At 41.6% G+C, this 14,179-nt stretch overlaps 1 protein-coding gene across 6 annotated transcripts in view; it reads right to left on the reverse strand.

Moving 5' to 3' along the window:
- The window catches only part of Znf385b (zinc finger protein 385B), a 396,470-nt gene that overhangs the window by 270,862 nt on the left and 111,429 nt on the right, over nt 1-14,179 (reverse strand). The gene's annotated exons all lie outside the window — the stretch shown is intronic.

Consider the following 14,179-nt stretch of genomic DNA (forward strand, 5'->3'; position numbering starts at 1 on the left):
TCTCTCTGACAGAGGTAATTTAATTTGCTCTTCTCATCTACCCGAATGGACTCTGCCTCACAGCTAAGAGGAGTCGGGTTAAGAGTGAATCACAAATCCTTCCATAAGCTTTTCACTGTCAATCATTTGGTATGCTCTTTCAAAGACTCTTAGAATTGTCTGTAGAATGCAAACCCCTTTAGGCAGCAGTTTTCAAAGGTGCCTTAGAACAAATTGAGGGGCACGTCAGAACATCCGTGTCTGTGATCCCGACAGAAGTGATCAGGGAAGGAGTGGAGGGATGGAGCTCACTGTGTGGGTAGCATACCCTGAGTTCAATTCAAAGCACTCCAGAAATTAAAAATTGAGCACAGTGAAATAAGACTGTATGGCTGTGATCATAAGTAGGTTGGCTTCCTTGAGGTTGTCAGTTCTAGGGTGACTGTTCCATGTGAAATCACCTAGTGTTAGGAGACAGTGTTCCGGGACAGTGTTCCATTTTAAAAACCAGCACTGAGTGTACGATGAGAGTCAACAACAAACCTACAGTGCAACAACAAGCCTGGTGAGCTCGGCAGAGCGCTAACTGCTGTCGGCTCTGCGGATTCCATGAATGCTGTACTATTATTTGAGTATGGTTTTGTCTTTCTTACTCCTTTCTGTATGGCAGTGGGACTTGCAATGGGGTACTTCAGAAAGCTTCGTTTCCATCCCAAAGCCTCGGTCCCAGAAGGCCTGCTGTTTTGTGCGCACACATAACACAAGTGTTTGATGAGAAGGACATTGGAGTAACAGCACACTTGAGGAGTAAGGACCCAGCAGGCCCTGAAGATAAACACAAACCATTAGGCAGGCTAAGGCTGGATATAGGAAATGGTTCATATGGACATAGTACAGCACCCACTCAGGCTTGACCAAATACCAGCTTTTCACCTGGATCTTCTCGGGGCAGACACTTGGGAGGATAGAGGGCAGCAGACTGGCCACCTTGAATTACAGGCTGGAATGGCCTTTGCCCTGTGTCTTTCCCCAGATATTAACTGTGGCTCAAAACTATAGTTATCACTAGGCAACATTCCAAGCTCTCACTGAGGTAAGTTTTGATAACATCACATTCCCTCCGTGTTCCTCCACTCCCTGTATCTTTCATATCCTTTTCTATGTGAATATCATGTGTCATTCTCCCCCAAACAACTGCAATGTTAAAAATTCAAAAGCACAAAACAGTTAGGTATAAGTCTATATCACACAGTAAAAATGATAGTTAAAAGTAAGTCTACTTTAAACAGTGTTCAGGTTCCTTTGTGATAGAATACTGTTTTTGTCTTCTCCTTCTCCCCTAGCCCTCCCCATGATTACATATGAACGCACATACAAATATATACAAGTGCATTTTTTATATAAAAATACATACTTTGTTCTATGTCTTGATTGTTTTGTCCTTATAGTGTATTGTAGTGGGTAGCCATTCCAACCTTGATCTGGAAGTTCCAACCCCCATTGAGGCTTCGGTAACTGTCACGCCTACAAGGTGGGGTCAAGAGAGGACCTTCAAGACCTGAGATCCGGATGCACTGTCTCTCTTGTTTCCTGGACCCTGGACGCTGGAGGTAGACTGAGCAGAGTTCTCCAGAGAACACTGCCAGACTGTGCTGTGTCTTTCCCAGACCCTGCAACCTACCTATCCCTTCATTTGTAAGTTACGCCACTAAATATATCTCCCTTCTAACTACGTGGAGTGGCCTTAATAATTTCACCAATATACATTATTACATGTCAGTTTTTACAGATGCATCTTATTATTTTAAATCACTGCACAATATTCCAGCACATGCACTAACAATGGTTACTACTATCATCATCTGCCATGTGTGGGATGCTGTCCTCTGGGCATGACAACACCATTACTATCTTATTCAGAGCAGCTGGGACTACCAGCAGGAGATGCTCACAAGATCCACCCTATCCCCTCACAGGAGGGTCATAGACCGCACCTGAGCTTCCAGCTTCTCTGAGCTCTTGGATCACCACCACTCCAGCCCCCACAGCTGTATGAGATTCTGTACAATCTGCATAAAGCCTCAGAAGATGCTTGAGTATACAGAAGCTAGGTTGGTTAAAGGAGGACTCCTTTTATGCAGCTTTTGGGAGGTCATCCCCCATGCTTAGTTGGGACGTTCTGGTCACACAGCTGTTTGGGGGCCACTCATTTTCCTGTAAGTAAGCCCAATTAATTCACTGTCTTACCAAGTGAGACTTGAATGAAACCATGTCTTTGATTCCTTGTTGGTGTCCCATCTGGGATGCATAGACACTTGTTCATTTCTTCTTCAGGATAAGTTGGCAAACCATGGAGGTATTCTTTATATATATTTCCCATTACAAATGATATTATAGTAATATTCCATATGTGTACATATGTACATGAAATGGAAAGTTCTTGTTCTATGCCTTTGTATACATATGAAAGCATGCATGTTGACTAAACCTAGTAGTGAAATGTATAGTTTAAGTTTTGATAAATATTGTACATTATTCTACAAGTGCATGAACCAATCTAAATTTTATCAACAATATATTGAGTTCATATGTTCATATATAATTGTGTAGGATTAGGTCTTACTCATTTTTAAACTAAGAAAAATGGCATCTTACTGTAACTTTAAAAAGGGAGTCTTGGTGCTGAGGAGAAGGCTTAGCAAATTCCTAGTCACACAAATATGATGACCTAAGTTCGAGACCCAGAACACATGTCAGAGCTGAGTATAGTACAGGTACTTGCAATCCCAGTTCAGGGAAGGCTGAAACAGGAGGACCCCAGAGGCAAGTTCCCAGTTAACCAAATGACCTTGTCTCAAAAATTAAGGCAGAGAATGATTAAGGAAGCCATCCAACGTTGACCTCCACATACACCCAGGCACATACACAGGCACACATAAAAAGGGAAGAGCGAGTTTTGTTAAGAACAGCACTATCAAATATGTATTGAGTTCTTCAGAAATGTTCACAGATCCTATATGCATGTGCCTTATCATCTAGTCAGCGTTTTGACGGAATCATTTACTGTGTCCAGGTATTGTAGTCAGGGTCACATATCTGAAGGATCAGGACAGTGATCTGAAGCTACTCACAGTCTAGTACGTGAGACAGATGGTTTTAAGATAATATGTAGTGCCATGTCCATGCATGGATCCAGGCAGGGACTTGGACCTGACTGGGGTGGCAAGAGAATGAAGAAATGACAGATGGACACAGGGACAGAATGCTGGAATCAGGTGGTCTGGGATCTCAGCTGAAGAAACCTCAGCCCTGTATCCACTATCCTTCTTTTTGATAGCGGGTCTCTCTATTTAGTTCTGGCTATCTTGGAACTTACTATATAGAGCAGGATGGCCTCAAACTCACAGAGATCCTCCTGCCTGCCTCTGTTTCCCGAGTGCTGGCTTAAAAGTGTGTCCCATGTGCCTGGCTTGTTCCAATGTTTTATATCAGGCCTTAGAATCATGCCCCTTCTGTTCTTGTATCCTTACTTTTGTTTCTTCCTTTCTCTTTGTTTCTCCCTTTCCCCTAATCTCTTCTTTGACCCTTCTTTGAAGGAGTTTTCTACAATTTTTCCCGCTCCTCCTCTGACCTATGAGAGTTCCCTGAAGCCAGTGTCCACACTCTTGTTCCAGTCCATTTTCTGGGTACCACTTTGCTGAGTGCTAGCTCGGTCCCCAGGGAAAGATCTGAGCATGCGGTGAGGAGATGAAGACAGAAACAGACAGATACACAGACACACTAAATGCTGAGGTTGGGTGGACTGAGCTCTCAGCTGGAGAGGCCACAGAATGCTGTAAGCACAGCATGATTGTTATGTACAGTTGAACATGGGGGCGGGGTTATTGCATACAAACCAATGTGGAGGCAGGGTTTATGGTGCACATCTGGATCAAGGAGACAGGTCTGGCTAATCTTAGTAGGAGCAGTCTCAGTAGGGGAGCAGTCTTCAGGCTGTGAATGTGGGGGAGGGGAGAAAGCCATGGTGGACATTTTCTGCACACACTATCAACAACCACACACGGACCAGAGGAAGGCCCTGCCACCCCCTCTGAGCCTCATCCTTGGAGAAGGGTTGCTCTGCCATTCCTGCATGGGTTTGAGGCCATGAAATCCTTTGACAAGGTCTTGCCCCTGTCAACGATTCACCTTCACTCAGGCCCTCATCAGGGCTTTCTCTGCCCTCATACAATGTAGTGTGATAAATACACTAAAAGGATTTGTATACTGCCTGAGCACAGAATTAGTTAATTATGGGCAAAGAGCTTGTTCTTAAATATATTTTGTTAGCTATTTCAAAAGCCCTATTGTATAAACACAAACTATTTTATAAACATATTTAAGATAATAAAAAAAGATGAATATGATACTTTGGTCAATAAATTCCTAAGTGGCATTAATAGCTTGTAACTAAAGGTTATATTGGGTAAATATATATCATATAAGTGCTTATAAACAATTGTTTATTTTGTATAATTTTTAAAAAATTTTTGTATAATATTGTATAATTTATAATCTATTATTGAAATGAGAGAAAGCAGAACAATTTACAAATCGTCTACTTTGATATTTGATACTTGTTTAGGGAGATTTCCAAGTTTGACTAAAAGAAAACTGAGACCATATTTCCTCAATTATGTTACAGGGTTTTTTTTTTTTTTAGTTTTCTTTTAATTAGCAAATCAAAGCACAAACTTTTCTCTCCTGCCCTTATTCCTCCTCCAAATTACAGATCCATTAAACTTTTAATCCGTGGTGATTCCTGCTAAGTACTGGATTTGTTACACCATGCTGAAGAAGCGTGCCCTTTAGCGTGAGGTGTGTCGAGGGTAGTTAATTACACTGCACACGAAGCCCCTTTCCTAGTCAGACATGATAAAATGTGATGCTCATGTTAACATCGTTGACTAGTAAGCCTGCTCCTTCAGCTTGAAATCGTCAACCCAGCCCTCCTCCTAGTCGGAAAGGCTTTACACTTTTTCTGTGGAATAAGAGAAACTTACTGACCGCAGTATCTTTTCATATCTTGCCTTTCTAAGTTCAAACTACTCTATTAATTATGGCATCTACTCTTTCATATGTAGATGACCAAGCTGCATCCAGACTCAGCCAGAGAACTGATGTGATGTATGGGTGCTGCTAAGAGTGTGCATGTATGTGTGTGTCAGGTTGTCATGTATCTAGATGTGCATGTGTTGGGTTGTCATGTATCTAGGTGTGCGTATGTTGGGTTGTCATGTATCTAGGTGTGTGTGTTTTGGGTTGTCATGTATCTAGGTATGTGTGTTTTGGGTTGTCATGTATCTAGGTATGCATGTGTTGGGTTGTCATGTATCTAGGTGTGTGTGTGTTGGGTTGTCATGTATCTAGGTGTATGTGTGTTGGGTTGTCATGTATCTAGGTGTATGTGTTGGGTTGTCATGTATCTAGGTGTGCATGTGTTGGGTTGTCATGTATCTAGGTGTATGTGTGTTGGGTTGTCATGTATCTAGGTGTGTGTGTTGGGTTGTCATGTATCAAGGTGTGCACTATCATCACTACTGCTTTTATTACACTAATTTGTCATCAGTGTAGTGAGCAAATTCTACGTTTCTATTCTCAGGATCATGGCAGGGACCAGATGGAATAACAGTTGCATATGAATGAAGAATTAAAAGCAATAGATTTCCAAATGAAACTTTCCCACTGAGATAGACACTTGGCGGGCCCTCCACTGCCCAAAGGTTCGCATCCTGTTGCGTTCAAGTTGCAGCTGCTGTGCCCAACCCCACGTCTCCCACCGACACCCACCACTTTTAGGTTTATCTTGAGATCTTAATTTTACTACAAGATAGCTACAGTACAAGGAAGATGAATTTGCACATAATAGTAATAATAGATGCGCACATAACAGTGACAATAATAGACTGATTGAGCACTCAGTGCACATCTGCACATAAAGGCATCATTTGGCACCTCTGCAGCTCTTACTGTGCTTATCGTCTGATGACACTGGACTCTCCATTTTCCCTCGGCCTGACATTCTCAATCTTTACCACGGCCATAAGCTGAATCCGTTACTTTCGTGCTCTTCAGACGCGGAGACTGAATCTTTACTGGTAAAACCATCTGCCTGTTGGGTCGTGCCAGCTCAGTTGTGGCATGGCTGGATTCTGAATGCCTCAGACACCATTCCCAAACCACTCCACTTGTAGAAGCGGAACTGGTACACCCAAATACATGGCCACTTAGTGTTACTCTCTTGCCTTAATGTGCTCATGTAACCACTGCATCAGAGAATGGATGATCGCAGACTGTTAGCATCCATCCAACCCCTGAACTACCTTTAGTCACATTTAAATCACAACCTGCTTTTGTTTCAACAGTCCCTTGCTGATGGACCAGTACTCGGTGCATGCTGGTCTTGCTGCTCATACTTAGGAAATCATGAGAAGCCTCCACCTTTACCCACACTGCTCACATGTTCAGCCCCGTTGGGCCAAGAGCGGGGTTTAGGCTGCACCACCCTAATCTTTCTGTGACTGCCAGGGACGATACCAAGTGTAGTGACCACCATTTGTATCCCTTTGACAGATTCAGAACAGAAGCAACTCGAAGCAGAAACTGTTTCTTTTGACTTAGTTTCCAGAGGGGTTCCAAGGGTCCATGGTTGCCTGGCTGTGTGCATTTGAGCAGAACACGTGACGTCAGGAATCTGGGCCTGGGGAGAGCTCTTCACTCCGTGGCCAGCCAGGAAGCAGAGAAACAGGAATGCCGACTCTGGGCTAGCTTCCTCCAGCTCTCTTCTTTGCTCTCCATGCCCTCCTTCCACAGGACGGAACTGGCCACATTCACGGTGAGTCTTGCCCACTCAGTTAATGCTCTCTGGAAACACCTCATAGACACCCACACAGATGTGCCTTGCCAATCTCCTATGTGATTCTAAATCTAGCCCAGCTGACAAGGATTAACCACCGCACCATCTCACATGGTAGGGGCAGATGGCAATCATACCATTCTTTCCCCTCGGATTTATGTTTCGTCAATATTCCGCCATCTGTTTTTCACCCCCTTCCTCGTGTCCTCTTCATTGAACGAACCTCGTGGCTCTACCCAGGGCTGCAGAGTAGGAGCATTTGGAGACCATTAAAAGCTGTGGTTCTTGTATTGCACCTCCAGAGACTGACATTCAGTGGGGAAGGGGGCCCATGGATCAGCATTGACACTGCCTGCGCTTTTCTATGTATTTTCTATACTTGTTGGATAATGTGAATAGTTTAATGACCAGTGCGTAAGTCACTGAATTGAATCACAAATTAGGGTACTTCACTCTAAGTTCATAGGAGCCAGGTACACCCTGGGTGTGTTCAACCAGTTACAAATCCACTAAATTCTTTGTCACCTGCTGTTGTGGATTCTCTTACTGAGAGCTGGTCTAGAGTGTTCATTAAAAACTTGCATTCTGGAGTCCTCTGAGCTGCTGTATGACTCTGGGAGATTGACTTAACTTCACTGCATATCAGTTGCCTTAGAACTCCTTTGTGAATATAAAGAGACTAAATGAGTTCACACGTATGAAGGGCAGGGTATAACATTAGTTTGAAAGTTAACTATTGCTACTGTTATTACTAAGTCCTATAATTTACACCACTCACCACACATGTAACATTAAATAGAGACAACAATAAAATCTGTTGCTAAGAATCCGGCGTTGGTTAAACCAGTCTTAGCTGAACCAAGAGATCTGTGTTATAGACTCTTCCCATGCTATCTCTATTAAAGAATGATCCACAGCCATTTCAGAGCTTCTAATAGAAGTGGTATCCATTCCAGACTTCCCAGAAGTAGGAAAAAGTTAAATACTCAGGATATAGATGATGACATCTTACTTCACCCATCGTATATTTAAATACACAAACTCCAAAAGTTACAGTTAGACAAAGGCCTAGTAGACTATCACCTATCACATAATGCATAAAGCACAGGAAAATGGTGGCGGAAGAAGTTACTGTGGATTCATTTCTGAATCTGGTTAACCCTGCCCTCCAAAAAACCTTCAGCAAAGAAGGGATAGATCTGGTTTGTTTTCTTGTTTTTTTTGTTTGTTTGTTTTTGTTTTTGTTTTTGAAGTCAGAGAAGCTTCTAGAAAATATTTCTTATAAAAACAACAATACTAATGACTCAGAAAACAAGATCAAATAAACAAAAACCTCTCTAGTACTAGCATTACCATAGATCTTTAACAATCACTGATCAATACCATGTTCAAAATCTCAAGAAGACATTGGGCTAAATGCCCCTGTGGTGTTGCAGACTTTCTAGAAGAGATCAGAAGACATGAGTCTGCCCAATGCCAACCACCGAGGTACTCCCTCATAAAGGCATCTCTTTATTATTTAATTGATATTTCCATACAGATGCATGTATATATAGATATATTGTCATTTCCATATACATATTTTTATAACCTCACAGTTTAGTTCATTTTGTGCTGATCTAACAGAATATCTAAGACAGGATAATTTATAAAGAGCCAACATTCACATCTTAGGAACAGAGAACGAGAAGTCTGAGATCAAGGGCTAGACCCGAAAAGGACCTTTGGCTCAAGAAAGCATCACACAGCAAAGGCAAGAGGTTGGCTTACAAATACACCCCCAGCCTTTTATGATGATGGCATCACTCCATTCATGAGAGTGGAGTGCTCATGAACTGAGCACCTGCCTCGGGCCCTACTACTCCACACCGTTGACACTGGAGTTGACACTGGGGATTATGTTTCCAACATGTGAATTTTGGGTGACACATTCAAACCATAGTGTTTATCTTTTAGGAAATTTAAGAGTCTTTCAAACTAGGATCTTGACCTTGCTAGCACCTTTTCAATTTCAAAAGAGAAAACATTGGAAGATGTTCTGTGGTTGAAAGCTCTATCATGGGTTCATGTTGGTCATTTGCTATAACAAACATACTGTGTGATCAACTATGCCTGAGGTGTGTAGGATGTTACTAGAGAGAACATGGAGAGGAATGCTTGAGGTAAAGAGAGAAGAATCTTTTCCTAAAGAGCATAGTTTAGATACTAGAAAAGATCACCAATCTCATTTTAAACAGACAGAAGAAGGGATGCATAACATAGTAATATTCTTGGCTGGAAAACTGGGGGTGGGGATTGGCCATAAAAAAACAGGTTGATGGGGGAAGCAAAAATATTTATATTTATACTTGGAAATATAAGTAATCAGATTAAAAGAGGCATATATTGTTAATGGCCATGAATAAATAAGGTAATAAAATGTGTCTTTCAGTGCACTAGATCCCGAGAAATAAAGTGATGGCTGAGGGGGGAGCATTTAGGTCAAAGAAGATATGGTTTACTCAACAATACTTTACCACCACAGGAGCAGCCTTGCATTTTCAAAACTCAGGTCAACTGCACTTAAACCAATCGATTTGAGATCGAAATGGGTTTCTTGGTTTGACATAACACATGACTGACACAGGGAAACCTGAGGTCATCCGTTAGATCAGTAACAGAAAGGGTGAAGGAATGTCCGACACATCTGTTCTCCTGAAATCACTAATTGAATATAAGGTATCCTGGCAAGGAAAGGAAACTAGCACAGTGCATGACGTTCACTCCACTCATGTTTTTCAGACGTTGGGAATTAAACTACACATTGATGTGTATTTAATCCTGTTGGGACTATTTACAGAAACATGCGGGTCTGAGGAAGAGAGAGGACAACAGTAAGGTAATGCAGAAGGCGACTGAGCAGAGCACTTTTCACTGTAGCCTCAGGGGAAAGCAGGAGTCTCCAAATAGTGCTCCTTTGTGTTCCTGCAGGGAGAGCCAAGACACAACGCTCATGGTATGTTCTAGAGAGGTGAAAATTCAGGCAGCTCGGGGGCTAGTGTAGATTAGCATATGTACAATTACACATGAATACGTTGTACAGTTAGTTAGTGTGATAATCCATTACTAACCTGCTCAAACATTCAGCCACCATAGGGTACATGTAGTGGACACAGATCTTATCTTCTCCACTTTACCTCGAAACAGTGAGTTCAAGCTTTTCTGCCAGATCAAACCGGAAACTCCCTTGGCATTTCTAAGAAAGCCATGGAGCAGCCAAACAATGAGTCTCGTGATTAGTAAGGAAAAAGAACATTTAAATAAAGACCAGAGGGAGTGGTGGAGCAGGGGGCCTGCAGGAGGAAACTTCCATTAAGCATCCTAAGTACAACCAAGAAAAACTAATTTATAAATATTTCAAATCTGATGAAGTCCTGGAAATGTTCTAACTGACAAGGGACAACAATTGGAAGCTAATTGTATAATCCTCATTTATTTGAAATGTCACTGGCAGCGATTATTTATTGTTCTACTGTTATTGATTTATTTTAGTAATTATAGGAAGCTTTCACATACTTATTATTTCCATTCTACGGTACTATTTTTACCCATTTTATGTTTCTCAAATGGTAACTTAACAGCAGGCATGTTTAGGCATAAAACCCAACAGGAGAATTGGATTGCTTTTGCAGGAGCAGGGAGCCTTCGTGTTGACTTTTGCAAGAACCAAGGTCATAGGCTGTCTGTCACCTAAAGAGTTTCTTACTGGGAAAGCAGGTAGGGAGGTTCAATCAGTGCAGGACATCCGGCCAAACTTGGAGTCAGCTCAACAACAATCAACTTTAGGATACCTATGACCCCAAAGCTGCAGGTGACATGATGATGGTTAAAATTATTACTACTGTTAGATAAAATGTAAAGTTTAAGTAGAAGTCATATATGTTTTTACTTGCCAAATCTAGCAACCATAAAACAAGATCTTCTTAGTTAGTTCATTAGTGGAAAGTAAGGAATAGAAAGTCAATGAAAAGACACAACGACAGAAAATAGAGCTTTGAGTCAGAGACACGCTCTTGTTAAACCATATCCACCTCAGCAACACACCCCAAACCGACTGTAAAGTCCATAAATTATCCAGTCCATTGGGAAGTGGGAAAGGCCCGGTGAACTAGTCCTGTTCTCAATTAAAACCGATTTACCCTCATGGGTTAATGAACTGCTAATGAAAAGCTAATGAACAAGTCCAGATTGTTGATCTTTGATATGAAAGTGTGAGCGGTTGGTAGAGCACTTCCTCAGGACTTCTCAGACTCTGTTACTTACAAAAGAGAAATTGCAGGCAGGATGGAGGCAGATCTAACAAGTTGACTCCTGCTCCTCCTGAGTGGATTTTCTTCACTGTTTTGTAACATGAAAAATTTCACTATTCTAGAGAATTCTGACATCCTAAAACTTTCTAAAGGCTTTCATTGAGTAAACACAACATCATCTAGAATTTCAGGAGAAAATGTCAGTATCTTATAGCCTTCCAATTCTCAACACATAAACACAATTAGTTCTCTGGGCTTTGGGTGATAAACATGAAGTATTTCTAAAATAAAGTCCACTGCATAATGTGAGAATGGCTGGTGGCCTGACATCCCCAAAAGAATAAAAGAAAAATAAGTTGTTTAAAATTATGCTTCATCTAAAATCTCATCCTTTCTAATTAAAATGGCATGTGCTATATCCCTGTATTTCAACAATAACATTTTTTTTTCTTAAATCATTTAAGTTTATTTTGTTTCTCTGTCTCTCTATCTCCCCCTCTCTCTGTTTCTCCATCTCTCTGTGTGTGTGTGTGTGTGTGTGTGTGTGTGTGTGTGTGTGTGTGTGTGTGTGTGTGCCCGCCCACAGGTGGCGGACATGGCAGACTGCCAGAAGCTTAGAGTTGCAGGCAGTTGTGGGCTACCCAACATGGGTGCTGGGAACTGGACTCAGGTCTTCTGAAAGAGCAGTGTATACTCTCAACTGCTGAGCCATCTGGAGAGATGGCTTATCTTCAGTCTTTAATTGTGTGTAATCATTTAAGCTAGGCAAAGATCGAGAGAGAGAGAGAGAGAGAGAGAGAGAGAGAGAGAGAGAGAGAGAGAGAGAGAGAAATAATGAAATTAAAGGTTTCAAAGGGGCATTCAGACCACGAGAGGAAAAAACATATTATCAACATTTCAGTATGTACATCCCAGTCCGCCTGCATGCCTACTGTAGCATACAGAGAACAAAAACTCTGAGAAACCATTATTCTTATTACTAAGAACAATAACAAGAACATATTATTCCCTTAAAAATCTTGGTAATTTTGGTCACCTCTGCTTCGAAAAGTTTCAACAAGTGTTACTTTCTGATGGAAATATAAACCTAAGGACAACACATTCATAAGCAAATTTCATCTATAAGCATTCCATGAAAGCAAACAAAACTTGTTTTTAAGATTTCAAGATAAGGTCTCTGTAGGACAGAATCCATTTTTCAGATTTGTAATGTCTCCTCAGACTGTTTCAGGTTGATGTCTGAACTCACCCTGCTCTGAGCACATATGTAAACAACCAAGCATTGGCTGTTTACATAAAATATGAAATGTGCAAATGCTTTCCACTCCCTGTACCAGGGTGTTAGCATGCATTAGCAGAGGAGCAGGGAAGCGTTAGGATAAATTGCAAAACATGGTCAGGCCCAGTAGAGTGGTTTCTACAAATGCACCGCAAAGAGGGGGACAGATACATGATACAGACCAGAGCTATCTTGATGTCTCATCCTAGAAAAGGTCTACACTGGACCATGGCAGCAACGTCAGATTTGTGGGTCCTGAATGGACCAGCATAAAGAACTTTGGAGAAATGGGGACGGCTCTAGAGTGGGGTGGCGCTTTTCTCTCTTGAGGGTCTCACTGGGCTCTTCCACCTCTCCTTTCCTTCTTTCCTTTTTTAAATCCTAGCACACACAATCAGCTTTGGCAGAACACCGAAATCCCGGCTGTGGACCATCAAGTGACCATTACCATAAAAAGAGCTGCTAAATAAGAAACCATGTGCTCAGGATGAAACTCATTTCATGCTTTCAAAAGCACACAGTGGCTCCTAGCGAGATAGTGGCCCTGGGACTTGCCGAGACAGATTGGTGAACACAAATGGTTTGCTCCTGATGTGTCTGCTTAGCCAGGCTTTACGTGTACCGGCAGTAAATGGGGTTCCTGAGTCTTCTGAGAAGCACACACTCATCTATAACTTTAAAGCTGAAAACTAGAAACAGCAGCAGCCTAGCAGCCTTCAATACATTTAGGAAGAAAATCACACTCACATATATGATCAAATCTCACATGCCATGTTAGCTTCCAATCACAGATTTCTCTGTGCCCCTAACATACGCAACACATAATAAACCTAATACTATTTGAACACGACACAACATTCATACCCCCTTTCTTGTTTAGAAACAGCTTCTGGCCACATACAATTAGAGTTGAGCAGAACCTAAGCAATAGGACCTCTCTACTAGGAGGCTGGCTTAGAGCCTGCCCCTAGCATGTTGGTTTGCCAGTACCCTATACTTCAAATGTTACATCAGATCTTTCCAAGCATGATCGTCTGGTCATTTACCTTCCCCAGGTGAGCACCAGGGGAAGTTACATTTAAATGACAGAATATGCTACATTTAAAATATCACATCTCGTCTATGAATGCTTCATAAAGAAATACTACTCATTTTCCCCTCTTGGTCAGCACACCATCACCAGAAACCAATTACTGCAGGCTGTCCACTGCATGACAGGTCATAACTTTTAATTATTAATAATGTCAAGCTTAACAAGGTGTCATCTCCAGTGTGCAAGCCATTGCTCTCACTTTCTCAGCTACCTTGTAAACATGGCTTGTTTCCTCCTACATATTTTTCATGTCAAAGATTCTGTGAAACATATTTTGTTTATAGCCTTTTTATATATCTATACCTGAAACACATAATAACACTGCTAATTGCCTACTTTCCTTAATGATAGCAAATCGCATATCACGGACTTGTTCTGAATGTTTAAAATGCAGAGGAAGTCACCTGCTGGTAAGATGTCCTCAGCACACAGCTAGTAAAGGAAAGAAAAAAAAAGAAAAAGAAAAAGAATGCTTATCACACCCATTTAGAGAGTAACTTCCGAATAAAATTAAAGGCTGCTGCATTTGCTCTTCAATTGCCCCCTTCAGAAGTGTCAGCCCAATATAATACACACCACTGATGACTCCACAGGATTCAGAACAACGGTTGAAAGAATCAGTTACTGGCATCCCAGACCCCAGC

The sequence above is a fragment of the Peromyscus maniculatus genome, chromosome 4, assembly GCF_049852395.1.
Source record: "Peromyscus maniculatus bairdii isolate BWxNUB_F1_BW_parent chromosome 4, HU_Pman_BW_mat_3.1, whole genome shotgun sequence".
NCBI classification, from domain to species: domain Eukaryota; kingdom Metazoa; phylum Chordata; class Mammalia; order Rodentia; family Cricetidae; genus Peromyscus; species Peromyscus maniculatus.